A 16,419-nucleotide genomic window follows, 5' to 3' on the forward strand; every position below is an offset into this window, starting at 1 on the left:
CAGAGCAAAGAAATAGAAAATAAAAGGGGGAAAGAAAGGCAAAAACGAGAAAGAAGAAAGAAAGAGGGGAGGAATTCGAAGAAACGAAGAAGAGGAAAAATAAGAGAAGGAAGATGAGTGAATGAAATATGGTGAGGGGAAGACTTGGAAATTAAAAAAATACATGTATATTTCATGTCACTATACAAAATTTTGCCTGTTCGATGAAATACATATATTCCTCAATAGGCTGATATTTTAAAGTCAATATATAAAACATGTTTCAGCTCGGACATCCAGTTTTCATTATCTAGTTGGATTACAAATTGATTTTTAAAAAGTGCTCTGTAAAATGTCCGTTTTATGGTCTGAATATCAACATTTTTCATATGATAACACAATGTCTTTAAAATGTTCCAGTCCTGGGTCAAAATGATAATTAATATCAGCTCGCGCTTCGCGCTCGCATCATTACGTGCGATCCACTTCCACTTTACAATTTTCCTATTCAATGTTTGAAATAATTCCTAAATTGGTCCATTTTTAGATCGGAAGATCAAGTATTTTAAGCTCGTGCTTCGCACTCGCAGAGTTGATTTTTCCGTGATTAAAAAAAATGTATATCAAAATTCCCAGACTCTAAAATTTAGAGCACGCGCACGCATGTTTATTGAGATACGCAGTTAGTTCTCTATTATAAACGTGCTTATATTTTCCAGATTCAGATCAGAATATACAAAATTTTCTGCTCGCGCTTCGCACTCGCATTATTAATGTTGGAAGAATTACTCATCCTCTTCATGATTTACAAAACATGAATGGACTGTCCCGTTTTAAGGTCTGAAATCTCATTTTTATCCGCTCGCGCTTCGCGTTCGCATCATTTGTTTGCACATATTCCCATCGCGTTCATGATTACATAAAGTGCTTAGAATGTCCATTATTTATGTCGAATTTTCAGCTCGCGCTTCGCGCTTGCATTATTTCACTTCACGGCTAACTGCAAACAGTCCTTAACAGGTCCCTTTAAAATCAGGCCAGAACTTTTTTTATTTTTTGCTCGCGCTTTGCGCTCGCAGTAACTATCTTGTTACATCTTGTTCAGGATCACAAACATTGCCCAGAATGTTCAATTTTCAGGACAAAATACATATCATTAAAAAAATTGGCTCGCGCTTTGCGCTCGCACTATATAAATAGAGCTTATGAGATTTATTTTGTTTTATAAGAATAAGCTAAAAAGTGACTGTTAAATTAAATCAACTTTGAGCAGCAGATATATGGGTAAAACAATCCCCCCCCCCCTATTGGCGAAAGCTGGATCCGCCCCCGCTAGTGCCCTTTGGTAACGCATTAATCCTCATTACCAAATCACTCGGAAAGGACCTTAAGCAGTTGGTCCTCTGGTTACTTGCATACAATCATTCATACTTTCTTAGGAATGAGATAAAATAACCATAATTAAGAGAGCTTTGGCTCTTTTTCTACACATTCTATTCCTCCTGATACTACCCCCTTCCCCCCTCCCTCTCTCTCTATCTCTCTGTCTTACTTCCGTTCTCCCTCCCTCACTCCTGAATCTGAATTTACCCTCTCGTTTGATAGAAAGTGTGTACATCATCGCATTACGCAAATGGAACTAATGTTTGTAAATACAGATAAACATGCTGTCAGCTTCTGAGCGATATCTTGTAAAATATAACTTGTTTTCGTCGACTATTAACTACTTTTGACGATGATGGCGCCATAATTCATATAGTGACAAGGCGTAGAATCGTAACGACTAAAGAATTATTTTTTTTTAAATTAACTTCGCATAAACTTATCACCCTAAATGTTAGCTCAAATTGCTCTTAGGACATTTGCAGCGTATTACGCTGCAGTTTTCAGCAGCTTCTTTTTGCCTGTAATTAAAAATTATATCAGACGAACGTGTTATATTTCTTAAATTACTTTATTCATTATAAATAAATGGGAATAATGAGTTGTGTATATATATGTACACACACACACACACACACACATATATATATATATATATATATATATATATATATATATATATATATATATATATATATATATATAATTGTAGTCAACATTCTTCTGAAAAAATGAACTCTATCGTATTTTTAATGTAAACTTTGTATAAAGATTATATTAGTATCTTGATTTTTACTTCGAATTGTTGGTCGTATCATATGAACTATAATCCTTCACGGCTGCACACTACCCCCCCCCCGAAATTCGAAAAACTTACATGTTTGTGCAGAAATTGTAATATTATTTACCAAACGTAAAAACGAATTCCTTAAATTTCATTTTAGAAAACGCTAAAGCGCCCCCATATCAGGCTCGGTCGCTTTGTACCCTCGCTTTCTAGTTTCTTCCAAAATTTAAAGGCAGACGGCCATATCCAGCATCATTTTAATAATTGAATCTGCGTAAATCAACTTACTTTTTGGGGGGTGGATGCCCCTTTAATTGTGACTTAAAATTGATTACAAGTTCAACATTAGATTTTCTTTACTATTGAAGTAATGAATTTTGTTTAGATCAGATATGATATCGCCAATAAACAAGTAATTCTAATTGATTCATGTGGCGTTATATGCCAAACTAAAGGAACTTGTACAAGAATGTGTGTTATTAGCCCAAATGTTCTTGCAAAAAGCATTTCTAAAGATAATGTTTTGAAATATCGCTAAAATCTTGAATTTGTTATGAATGACTTAATCTCAATATAGTTTGAAAAGGTGTCACATGGCTAACAGCACGAAATCATTTTACCTTCTCAGTTTTTTTTTCATTATATCCTTGAGATGGAATTGAACTTAGTCATCAGTGAAGGTTTGATATCTAAATTTCACATTGAAATGTTGCTGTATCATCACAAGCTATAGTCCAGATCACTTTAGTGACGTACATGTATTTTTGAGAAGCTGAGATGTGGCAACTTACATATCATATTCCTCTTAATTTCTGTTTTCTATTCTACATTGTTTTTTCAAATTCGAAAGTAGAAAGAAATGATAGTATAATCTGAGACTTCTACCTATCTAGCAGTGATCTGGGGGTTCATACTAACTACACGTATATATGATGTCAGTGCCCTGTTGTACAAAGAGTTATATTGATTCGATTAATCGTTACTCTATGGAAATCCATCAGTGTCACAATTTTTCTACGAAAAATTCGCACAATGTCCTTTTTATGCAAAGAGAAGCGCAGTGAATTTTCAAGAAAACAATGAATGCATGAATACACATCACAGCTAGAAAATATTTTGAACAAACATGCATAATAGATGTTGACGTTGCTGGCCGTCCATAGTTGCGATTGATCGGATCAATCGTAACTCTTTGTACAACAGGGCCCAGATCTTCTCTGTGGTAAGGGTTGAACAAACTTATTTTGCGCAGGTCCTTGCTCTTGGTCAAATTATATAACCTACTACGATTTTTGGTCGCTCGCAATATTATTTCACATGAAAGGTGGGAGTGTTGAAACCTATAAAAAGGCCGATACAATATCATGGGACGTCCCCCTTGTATTTTCGCCCATGCCCCCCCCCCCCCCCCATACGAAAACTTTATACACCACTTTTTGCGTTGATATTCATGGCAATTTAGTTTTTCACAAGAGCTCTGTTTTAGCTTCCGTTTTTCCTTGTTTTATTTTGATGTTTTTTTTATTCTTGCGTTTGCTCTTGGTTTAAGTGGAGGTCAACAATCTTCAGACAGTATCCTTATTCAGTGCCCTTTTCTCCTTCAACATGTTCAAATGCCTCATCCACTTCAGCTATACTCTTCATGAAATAGACTTCTGGTACTACACTTATTCGAAGAGCATAGCTACAGAGATCATTTAGGTTTTATTATGACGAAAGCAATGTTAAAGTGTTCATAGGAATGCATTGTTGACCTCCCAACGTAGTAGTTTCTCTCTCGCATTACTCTTTTTCGCATTACTCTTTTTCAACCCAATAATATTAATGCGGATGGAAATTAATGAAAGATCGCGTGTGAAAAAGATCACGTGCAACAAGCTTTAGGAGCGAGGGACTGTTTTTATATATATTCTTATTTCTTGTTTATGCCTTCCTTTGAAATCATATGTATATTCCAGTGTACCATATAACCCTAATATTAGTGGTCACACGTAAGATTTCATGTTATCATTTTTAGAAGTAAGCCCTACGTCCGAGTGAGCGATCCCATCAAAATAATGTTAACAAGAAAAAAAAGTTCCTTTTCCTTTCGGTGGTTACTTTTTTGATTAAAGTGTCACACCTTATAGCACTTTATGGTTGAATCGTGTAGGAATTTACAATACAAAGGTGATTTCTTGAAGAAACGAATATAAACAAGAACCCTCGCTCCCGTCTAGCTGAGTACCGTCATCTCACCGACTAATCTTTTTTTTCATAAAAAGGCTTGCGTTTAGTATTTTTTTTTCTAAGCTGAAATGCGATCACACTGAAGATCGCTAACACAGATAGGCACACGTGGGGCAGTGTATTATTATTGCAGGAATAAAGACCCGACGGAAGTGACCGAATCCGCGCTTATTTTGCTTATTTCTCAGCAATTACACAATTCCTTCCAGAATCCTTTGGCACATATTTTTTATAAAAAGTAATTTTGAGATCGTTACCAGAACTGAAATTTATCTTTAACGATTTATTTGATAATCCTACAATTCATTGCAATGCTAGGACCTCCTGTATATACTGTTTTTCTTATTTCTCTTTTTCGGGTGTTTTCTGGATCAATCAGTACATGTCTATGCCTTAAAAATGAAGTTTGTTTGCAAACTTATGTTACATAATCTATTTCACCAATAATTTTTTTTTTATTATTTCCATGATGGAAAAAGAGCACCACACCAGAATTAATTGTAAAGGGTTAAGGTCATAATATAGTTGCAGGTAGACCTACTTACATCTTGATACAATAATGGATGTAAAAGCTTGTACACTGTAAAAACGGGATGGTATCCCCTAATAACCAAGTTTTTTGTGGTTGTAATGGCTTTATGGTGAAGGTGTAATGAAAGTCACCAGTAGGACATATTGCAATTCATCGTTCATCATTGAAATTAAGAAATAAACGAGTCAAGAAGAAAATAAAAACCAGTATATTGCTGACGAATCTACATTTGTTTCGTCTACTTTATTTCAGTCTCATCAAACAAGGTCTTATCCTAGTTCGTCTACAACCAATTCGTCTACTACACTGCAAAAACCCCGGTGTTGATTAAACACCAGCCCGGAATAACGGGTTTGGTATTCGTCTAACACCAGATATGTGTGTATACAACACCAATTAGTATTAAAGCATTATCGGTTTGATTCCAAACTGGTCTTGTTTCAATACTTCTCCGGTGTGGACATAAATCAACACCGGAGTTTTTAAAGTGTATCATTTCGTCTAATTGTCATGTCTAATTTCCAGTACAGCATTACCCATTTCGTCTAATACCCACTTGTCCTAACACTACTGACATGACTTTGTTTATTGGGTTAAATCATGGACCTATCATTTGTTCAAAATAGGTCCATGCTTAAATGAACTCTTTATCAACCATATTTAATTTGACAAAGTAACATGATCAAGAAGAATAGACGCAGCGATAGATAGACCGGCAGGGAATTGGACTTTATGAGAATTGGACTGAGCTGGTAGTTTAGTGTATACTGAACATTAATTAAACAAAATTGATGGTACTCATGATTGAATTTAGTGAAGAATCCGCTGTCAATTCATGTTAAACAATAACAACAATAATATGGACATCTTTTTCTGTCTGAAATTTAAGTTCATGTGATGTGACTGCACGTTTTAGCACTGAATTATTTTCGCGCCTGTATTAAGTCCAGGTATAAAACAGCTAAAAATTTTAGTTAATTCAACCTGTAAAATGACGTATTTAGTCACTTTTGACAATACATCTGTAAACACGTCGTGACCTGAATTTAAAAAAAAGGTAATTGATACCTTGATACCTGTCTTAAATACTTCAGTATCAATTATATTTTAAGAGTTCCTCCATTGCAGTTACTTACGTTGCCGAATTTATGACACAAGTGAAGTTACAAGATTTGCAAAAATGTATTTTAAGCTCAGGTAGTCGGCCTTTAATCCACGTTTTCTACCAGCACGTGGCTACTCGCGCTTAAGTATATTGTTGCAAAGTATCACATCGTCGACGTAAATTACAGGAAAAAACACTAACAGGTTATTATCATTATGGGTAAGTACGACGTGCCGTCATACAGTCAAATTTAACGTGATGAAAACAAAAAAAATCTTGATGATATCAAAAGCAATTGAGCTAAACACTTGAACAACCCACTGATGTTGACATAAAAATAGAACTAGTATACAGTTCACAAAAAAATACAGGTCTCTCAAGTATGTTGGACTTTTGATGCACTATACGACCCCAATAATACTATTGTCAAAGTTAATGAAATTAATGGTTTGAATCTACCCAAACTTGGTTGATTTTCACCATTATTTGGGGGTTTGACACATTCAATTTGAACTAAAAATATAAAAGGAAGTATATTGCGCATGTACGTCTAAAGAATTAAAGTGAAGAGAAAAAAATCGCATCATCATCCAGATAAAAATTAATACAATACAGGGTAAGAATGACCATGTTTCATGAAATATTTGTTAACAAATGCACAATATCTAGTCTATAACAAGTTTACTATCAGTAAATAAGTAAAGTGGGGTCGGAGTGCGTCAGACACATATCCATCAACAGTCCAACACATTGTTGTTTTGAGAGACCTGTTTTTCTTATATACCGTGTTATTTAGGGGCGTCGTGGTCTAGTGGTTAAGGCTCTCGTCTGTGAATCTGAGGGACGTGGGTTAGGTACCCAGCCATAACGTGTTTTCCTTCAGCAAGAAATTTATCCACACTGTGCTGCACTCGACCCAGGTGAGGTAAATGGGTACCGGCAGGAAGTCATTCATCAAAAAGCTGTGAGCACCGGAATTGGTAGCCTAGCTTTATAGCCAGGGTAATGTAGGAGCGCATAGATCACCTAACAAGATGGATACGTATAGGTGCGCTATATTATTTTTATTATTTTTTTTTAATTTTTAAATCAAATGGAATGATTTCAGTAGCATTAAATTGATATTGCAAACTTGTTATTATAAAAAAGTTTTATGAAAGGTGAGGGCCTGCAAGCAGTTTGATCTGGGACCCGATATAGAAACAGTTGTAATCAAATATAAACTTTGAAATGAAATGAAACGTGATTTTCAACAAACAAAATCGCCTACCCGGGACTTGTACTTGATTTTCTGACTTGCGCTTAAAAAAGAGGTATTCCTGCAGTGGGCCCTAGATCGAGTTTACCACTGAGCATCAGACTACAAGTCTGGTTCATTCATTAATAATCAATAATAATCATTGCAGAAATTAAACTACAATATGGTCTACGGCTGTTGAAAGAGGAAGTTTTTTGAGCACTCTGTACAGACTGTACTACAAATGCAAAGCAATTTTCATCTTAAGCTTCCCTTAAGTCCTCGAAGTTTTAATGACAGAGGCAACGGATTTCTACTTGAATCCACACTTTCTCTCTCTCCATCCCTCCCTCTCTCCCTCTCTTCCTCTCCCTCTCCCTCTCCACACAGCCTCTTCTCTTATATTTATCTCGTTTACTGAGTACTTATAGTATTTTTTACTATTATGAATCATGACAAGCCGATGGGGGGCATAAGGGCGCACCCTTTCCCTCAAACTCGGTCATCTGAAAGAACACGTGTTTTTTCATCACATTGATAAAATGACTGTTGTGTGTAGCCCCAAATCATGGCTCTCATTTCAAAACGGAAAAACCAAAGTAAATTTCATGGGGGCGGTTACTCAGATTTAGTATAGGAGTTTAGCATGAACATGGCATTAATCAAACCTTATATTAGTTTTACCTTCATCTGTATACCTCTAATCTTACGTCTTTTTTTTTTTTTCATTTTTTGTCATGTAAGGTCACTCATTAGAGCGGAGTTGTTGTTTTCTAGAGAGGAAAGATAAACAATTAGGGTGCCGGTAAGTATGATAAGCAAAATGATGTAAAAAAAAATTTATAACAGGATGAAAACAGTGTACTTCTTCAAATGTCAAACTACCTTAACTGAAGAAGACGAAATCAGTATGACATTTTCAAAGTTCAAAGCATAAATATAGTAAAACCTTGCTTTATTCTATTTCGATAAAGGTCTGTGTAAGTCAGAAGCCATTCAACTATATTTTATTGTTTGTGGTAAAGATTCCGGCTAGCTCTTTTCGAATTGCTGGATCTAAGATGTTTTAATTGGGTCAGTGCAACTCAGAGTATTAATTTAGAGACAACAGTGCTTCTGGACTTACAGGACATGTCCACCCCAACAAATAGTAAAAAAAAAGAAAAGAAAAATCCAACAAACAGAGCGATACACATAAGAAACATTTTACGTCTAAACTGTCTAAACTAAGTCAGTCATAGTGGCTGATCTTATAAACGACAGAAATTACTATCGGGTATATTATTGTTATTTTTGGGGGGAAGCATGGAGGTAAAAGGTAGAGTGAGGTTAATAGCAGAGCGGGGAGTCGAACTCACAGTCCTGAGTCCGATGATCTAACCACTATAACACACGACCCTATACCATACATGACTGCCTTTATGAACTCAGCATACAAGTTGTTGAAGGTAGAACATGCATTCTAGGAGTCGCTTTTCCTCAGTTTCGCTGATATTCATAACTGTTTCGGTATACGCCCCTTTCATTTTGTTTTCACTGTATAATAAAACAATTTTACCTTAATTTTAACGGAGCGCCCATTGAGCTCCACGTGAACCTGAATCACGCCATAGAGGCTCCTCAAACTAATTATTTTACGTAATTTCCTTTGATCTTGTTTATCCAGTATCCATTTCTAGCGCCTTAGGAGGATCTATTCTTTTGCGTTATTATACTATATTATTTCATTTTCATCTGGCTTATTTTGGGGGTGGTGCTTGTTTGTTTGCTGTTTTTTTTTCTTCAATCGCCGCGTTGAAATTTATCAAAATAAATTTTGAAATCTATTATCTTTTTTTTTATTTCTTTATTCCCCTTCCCTTTCCCCACCCCTCCAACTCCCTCTCTCTCTCTTTCTTATTTTCTTCTTGTTATTGTTCTTTGTATATTATGTTCTTCCTTTTTTTCTCCTCCCATTTCTTTTTTTTTCTTCGTTCTTAAAAACGATCCGTTTGTCTTTTTTCGTTTATTTTTTTTCTAATTAAAAGTAAATATATAGGCCTAGTTTGGATTTTCTTTCCATTCCCTTTTCCTTTTCCTTTCTTTCTCCTCATTCTAGTGCTCCTTCTCTTTCATCATCTCCATATTCTTCTTTTCGTTCATCATCTTCTTCTTTCTCTTCTCCCTTTTCTCCTTTTCTTCCCCTTGTCCATTTGCCAATTAAATCTTATTATTATTATTCTTTTTTAATTGAAGTCACAATAAATCAAATGCAAACTCTGATTTTCATTTAATCTCCATGTATTCAAAAAACAAGACAAAATGATTAATATATCATGCGCCCTATATATACGTTCAATATCTGAAAATAAACGGAGTGTACAAAACATAAATCATTCATCTTATGGAAACAAATTGTAATACATAACAGATGTAGCATGGGCATATGTAAAATTACTGTGGAAATAGGGTGATCTAATAAAAGGCATAGCTTGTATAACAATAAAAAGATTCTTACATTAAGTAGTATGTAGTAATATAGTCTTGTTATAAGAATTATAGTTCTTAAAACTTAAGTCATACGGACTACCCCCTCCTTCCCCGCTGGCGTGCAGATATTGAGCTCGGGACCTATGGACCCCCAAAAGAGTTTCAAGACTAAGAAAGAAAGAAGAGAAAATGGTGAAATATGATATATTTTTTAAACATCAGCATAAAAATCTATCACAAAATATTGATTCCTGCATCAGAGGTAAAAGGAAAATTAATCGCTTGCTTCGCTCACTCGCAACACCATCTTTAAATGTTGTCCTTCACGTCATGTCTGCCCTCCTCCCATTTTTTTCGACTAGCACCCCCCCCCCCCACTCCCTATTGAATAAAATCTTTCAGAGAACCAAAATATTGTCATTCATTCCCAACCAGGAGCATTCATCGACACCCACGATCATTAGTTTATTAATTAGGAAATACAAAAATGGAAACAACGAAGGCGAGATTAGCTATTTCTGGATAAGATGACCTATTATTTCTGCAAGAGAACCTCTACATTCATTGAAATAAACATTTTTAAACGTGTTTTTTTTAATTGATTCATACTTGGAAGAAAATAGAAAAGAACAAATCTGGAATGTCAAAAAGCAGAAGATAGCAGGAAAGCATGGTCAGTCACTATTATTTTGAAAGATTTTTTTTAACCTAATACTAGAAGTTACAAATTGAAACGACATTCAGCATTTTAATGCCACTAAATTTACAATCTGTTTGACATTCAGCCTATTTTTTCAATCTTGAATGCAAGTTACTCTTATTTCTTTTAAGCAAGGTGTTTAGTATGTTTAGTCAATTTAATCAATTGTATTATCAATTTCCATCTACGATTATGTTGTAATTACAGTAAACATGCAGTTTCGGTCCTCATTCCTTTGAATTATATATATCTGTTTATTTAACCAAATAAATAAAATCCCGGGCTGAATGTATTTCTATCGAGATGAATAGAGTAAAATTCTCAGAGCAAAATGCTGAAAATTTTGATCAAAATCGGATAAAAAGTAATGAAGATATTTTTTGTATTTTAAAGATTCGCATTATTTGGTGAAACAGTTCTTGGCATGTCCTCATGAATATTCATTAGGTTGGCTAATATTGGTGACCATAAAAATAATGTGAACGGTTGGTGTCCAGTTTGGGGGTTGCCTGTGCGAATCAAAGAGCAATAGACATGGGGCCGGTGGACTACTCCCCCCCCCCAAAAAAAAAAATCAAAGCGATGAAAAATAAGAAAAGGGATGAAGAATTGTATGAAGGGAGCGATGGGTTGTAAATTATACTTTACATTCCAATGTGCAAAATTAAAAAAAAATGAAGTCATTCTTTGATTGTCTGGCCTGTCGTGTTTGATTCTCTTTTCAACGATCCCCGATAAGCTGCTTTTGAAATTAAGGAGAGTGACATTAGGCCTATAATGTCCTCAGCACTGGCAACTTCCGCTGAAATATTCACCTTTGAAGGACATTACTCCGCAATCACGGAGATCTACCTCAAACACAATTCAGTGTCAAAATGGCTAATTGTTTTCAACCTAGATGAATTCAATGAATTTTCAGGAGTTCCCCGGCTGTGACGGGGATCTTTCACCAGGGGGTACGTGGGCTATCTATAGTTATGATTCAATGGTGATTTCCATTTGATTTCCAAGGAAAATTTGTTTGAAGCCCATCAAATAAGGTACTCACAATAACTATATGACAGTTTGGTGTAAATAAATTACTGGTATATCGATTGACATAACCATCATCAAAGCCATGTCGTTACCACCACCACCACCATCATCACTATCATGATGACGATCATCATCATCATTCATCATCAACATCACCACCATCATCGCCATCATCATTGTTATCATGATGATCATCATCATCATCATTCATCATCAACATCACCACCATCATCGCCATCATCATCACCATTATAATCGCCATCATCACCATCATAATCATCATTGTCACCATCATCATAATCATTACCATCATCACCCTCGTCATCACCACCACCATCATCATCATCACTCTCATAATAATCACCATCATCATCCTGATCGCCATTATCACCAGCAACTTCATCATGACCACCATCTGTATGCATCATTATCATAATTATTTAAGTCATCCTCATCCCCACTATCTGCACCTCTTCCATACTTCAATCATCTTCATATTCATTACATATCTAATTATATTCACATTCATCACAATCAAGAACGCCTTCAACATTACCAGTCTTATTATCATTGTTACATATAAGAATAATTTTAGAAGAATTGTAAAAGCAATTACATTCATCTATTAGTTATTTCCCTTTAAGGATAGCCAAGAATTGTAAAGAACATTCAAGAATGTCTTTTTATTATGCAGGCCTTGCCTATTTAAAGGCCAAGGAGTTTTATTGTTGAATAAGGAAAAGCCAAACAATAGAATTGTATTGGTAGTGGAAATGAATAGGCTTAGGTATTTTGTTTACCCATGTTGATTTCAATGAGGTCATTCAAGAATGTTTTAGAAATAAAGAAGCTTCCAGAAGAGTGAATTCTAGAAGCTTGTAGATTAGTTGAAATTTGAGAATGATCTAGAACACTTGTAATTAGTATAAAGCTGCAGATTTTTCAAGATGATCACCACATCATATTAGATCGCTTGATCACACCATCACATCATATGAGAGCAGGAGATCACATCACATCATATGAGATCACTTCACCAGATCAGATCAGAGCAGTTTATGCATCAATGAACTGTTTGCAGTTATTTTGAGAAATTATCAGTTCTCATCGAGATCATCAACATCATCAACCTGTTCAATGAACACGCTTCAACCCATGGATTGCTGAAATTGACTGTTAATCATCATCAACATCGTCTTCACGGACATTTCAACTCGTTGCAGTGACTCTTATTATTCATCGGACTTCAACCTCAGTTTCATCATCGCCATCATTGTGAATTTTCGCCAGTCAACTGGGATTTTTATCATTTGGATTATTACTTGGATATAGCATCATCACTTCGGGATTTTACATCGGACACTTCAAGAGATTTATGTAAGATCATTATTTGTTTTATTTATGTATAATTATTTCCTGTAATAAAAAAAAGGAAAATTAAAAATCAGATTTACTTGTTATTTGTTGCAGTATCGTAACAAATAATTTTGGGGGCTTGTCCGGGAAACGGAAACCAAATTTGTACAAGCCAAGGCAATTTGAAACGAAAACCAAATTTGTATAAGCCAATTTGAAACTAAAAACAGTTTTTCAGGAAACGAAAGCCAATTTGAGACGAAAGTCAATTTGAAACAAAAGCCAATTTGAATTGGAAACATTTTGGAAAGTTCTAGAATATACTGTACTGTGTTATTACGTGCTTGTATTTGTGTATATTCACTATGGCTACATTTGATGTTGAAGAATTTCTTGCGAGGACAGAATTGTCATATGATCATTTGAAGTCACTGAAGAAAGATGATTTGATAACAGTTTGTGATCATTTGGGTGTATCTCTAGCCCCAGGTTTAAAGAAGGCAGAGATAATTGACTTGTTAGCTAGTCACATGAAGCTTACAGAGGAGTCTGAAACTTCTATCAATATGTCAGAGGATGCTCAGATCCAACTGGCAAACATTGAATTGGAAAAGGAAAGAATTAAAGAAAACCTTGAGAAGGAAAGAATCAAAGAAAACCTTGAAATGGAGAAAATAAACATTGAAAAGGAAAGAATCAGAGAAAACATTGAAATGGAGAAAATGAGATTGGAGTACCAGTTAAAGTTGAAAGAAATGGAGTTAGCTCATGCAAATACTAATACTAACTCTGTTAAAGATAAATCTCCCCAAGGCTTTGATGTGGCGAAGAACATTCGCCTTGTGCCAAAATTTGATGAAGAGGGAGTTGATACATATTTTGTGTCATTTGAAAAAGTGGCCAAGAGACTGAATTGGCCTGAGGAATACTGGACTCTTCTCCTCCAAAGTGTTTTCGTTGGAAAGGCTGCAAAAGTCTATTCTTCACTCTCTGAAATGCAATCATGTGACTATGCTACAGTAAAAGAAACAATTCTCAATGCATATGAGTTGGTACCAGAAGCGTACAGACATAAATTTAGGAACATGCAAAGACAATCAGGCCAGACATATGTTGAATTTGCTAGGGAACAAGAAATGATGTTCGATAAGTGGTACAGATCACTGAAAGTTGACAAAGATTTTGTTCACCTTAGGGAAGTTGTCCTCCTAGAAGAATTCAAAAAGAGTCTTCCTTTTGGCATTAAATCTCACTTAGATGACCATAGAGTTACTGAAGTCAGTAAAGCAGCCATAGTAGCTGATGAATTTGAGGTCACACATAAAGGTAGTGGAGATAGGCCTCCTTTCAAAAATTATTGGAAAAAGAAAGGTAAAGGGTCATTTGAATCCCACAATAAACCTAGTGAGGGAAAATATGCAAGCAAGGACAAAGACACTAACAAGAATCAGGCTAGTGGGGGCACAGAATCAACTAAAAGGTCTGAGAGTCGTAGTTCCAAAATTTGTACTCATTGTCATAAACCGGGACATTTGAAAGAATCATGTTGGAAATTGGTTGGAATGCCAACCAAAGTTAAGAAAGACATGGGTTTTGTCAAGCAAACAAGTGTTCCCTCGATGGAGTTTGTTCCATCAGAGCCCAATCGAGATGTTGAGAGTGTTTCTCTAGAATTTGCTGATAAAGTCAAACAGGTTGATGAAACTTTTAGAAGTTTTTTACATGATGGTGAAGTATCCCTTGTTCGACTGGTGCTGCTGGTAGGTCAGTGGTGATCCTTAGGGATACAGGGGCTGCACAGTCCCTGATGGTGCCAGGTGATTCGGCTCTTCCTCCGGAGAGTTCAGAGAATGCCAACGTCTTAGTTCAAGGTATTGGCCCAAATTTCATGTCGGTTCCTTTGCATAAGGTCGACTTAAAGTGTGACCTAGTTAGTGGTCCTGTGACTGTTGGTGTCGTTCCAGAATTACCCATGAAAGGTGTTGATTTCTTGTTAGGTAACGACTTGGCTGGAGATAAAGTTGTTGCATCTCCAGTGGTTTCGGAAAAGCCTGTTGAGGTAGCTGAAACTGAATTGTTGCAGGAAGATTTTCCAGGGATTTTCCCGGATTGTGTTGTTACTAGGTCTCAGACTCGTAGAGCTGAAAAGGATGATGCGGAATCTGCTGATGTAGAGGAGAGTACTGATGTCTGGTTAGCTGAAACCTTTTTCAAGGATTTGAATGGGGATAGTGTTGAAGGCTCTGTTGCTAACAATGATAGTTTGTTTAGTAAATCCTCCCTTGTACAGGCACAACAGGCAGACCCAGAATTAAAAAGCTTGTCACAAAAAGCATGTTCTGAGGCTGAGGCTGATAAGGTTCCTGAGTGTTTTTATGTCAAAGATGACATTTTGATGAGGAAATGGAGACCTCCCCGGAGACCAGCTGATGAAGATTGGTGTATAATTCACCAGGTTGTAGTTCCTCCTTGTTACCGCACAGATATTCTGAAAATGGCTCATGAGTTACCTATGGCAGGTCATGTCGGTATTCGGAAGACAGAAGATAGAATTATGAGGCATTTCTATTGGCCTAAGATGCACAAAGATGTTGTGCATTTCTGTAAGACATGTCACACATGTCAGATTATTGGTAAGGCACAGCCTTCTATCAAGCCTGCTCCATTGATACCCATTCCTGCATTTGATGAACCTTTTACTAGGGTTCTTGTTGATTGTGTCGGACCCTTACCCAGAACGAGGTCGGGTCACAGATTTCTCCTGACGATTATGGACTTGTCTACACGGTTTCCAGAGGCGATACCTTTGAGAAGTATCACTGCAAAGACAGTGGTGCAGGCGTCAGTGCAGTTTTTCACTAGGTACGGTCTGCCGAAGGAAATTCAATCTGATCAAGGGTCAAATTTCATGTCAGGAATATTTCAGCAAGTTATGAAGGAGTTGGGAATAAAGCAGATCAAGTCCTCTGCTTATCACCCACAGTCCCAAGGAGCGTTAGAACGCTATCATCAGACTTTGAAGACCATGATTAGGGCTTATTGTGAAGACTATCCCGATGACTGGGATAAAGGGATCTCATTCCTACTGTTTGCAACCAGGGATTCCCCGAATGAGTCCACAGGTTTCAGTCCATTTGAATTGGTCTATGGTCATGAGGTTAGGGGTCCTCTAAAGCTTATCAAAGAGAGGTTTATGGTTCAGGATGATGATGTAAACCTTCTAGACTATGTGTCAAAGTTTAGAGAAAGGCTCTCAAAAGCTTGTGACGTGGCTAAGGAACACTTGAAAGAGTCGCAGGGAAAAATGAAAGCTCAAGCTGACAAAAATGCAAAAGAGCGAAGTTTCAAGCCTGGAGACAAAGTATTAGTGTTGTTGCCTTTGCAAGGTGAGCCCTTGAAAGCTAGGTTTAGTGGTCCCTACATAGTCAAAAAGAAATTGAATGATGTCAACTATGTGATCAGTACCCCTGATCGAAGAAAGTCTCAAAGAGTTTGTCATGTAAACATGTTGAAAGAATACTTTGAGCGAGAGGCTAGTCAGCCAATAGGTACAACACAGGTCAAAGAAGAAGAAAAACATGTAGATGTACATGAAGAAGAATGTTAT

The sequence above is a fragment of the Lytechinus variegatus genome, chromosome 2 (genome assembly GCF_018143015.1).
Source record: "Lytechinus variegatus isolate NC3 chromosome 2, Lvar_3.0, whole genome shotgun sequence".
Classification (NCBI taxonomy): Eukaryota; Metazoa; Echinodermata; class Echinoidea; order Temnopleuroida; family Toxopneustidae; genus Lytechinus; species Lytechinus variegatus.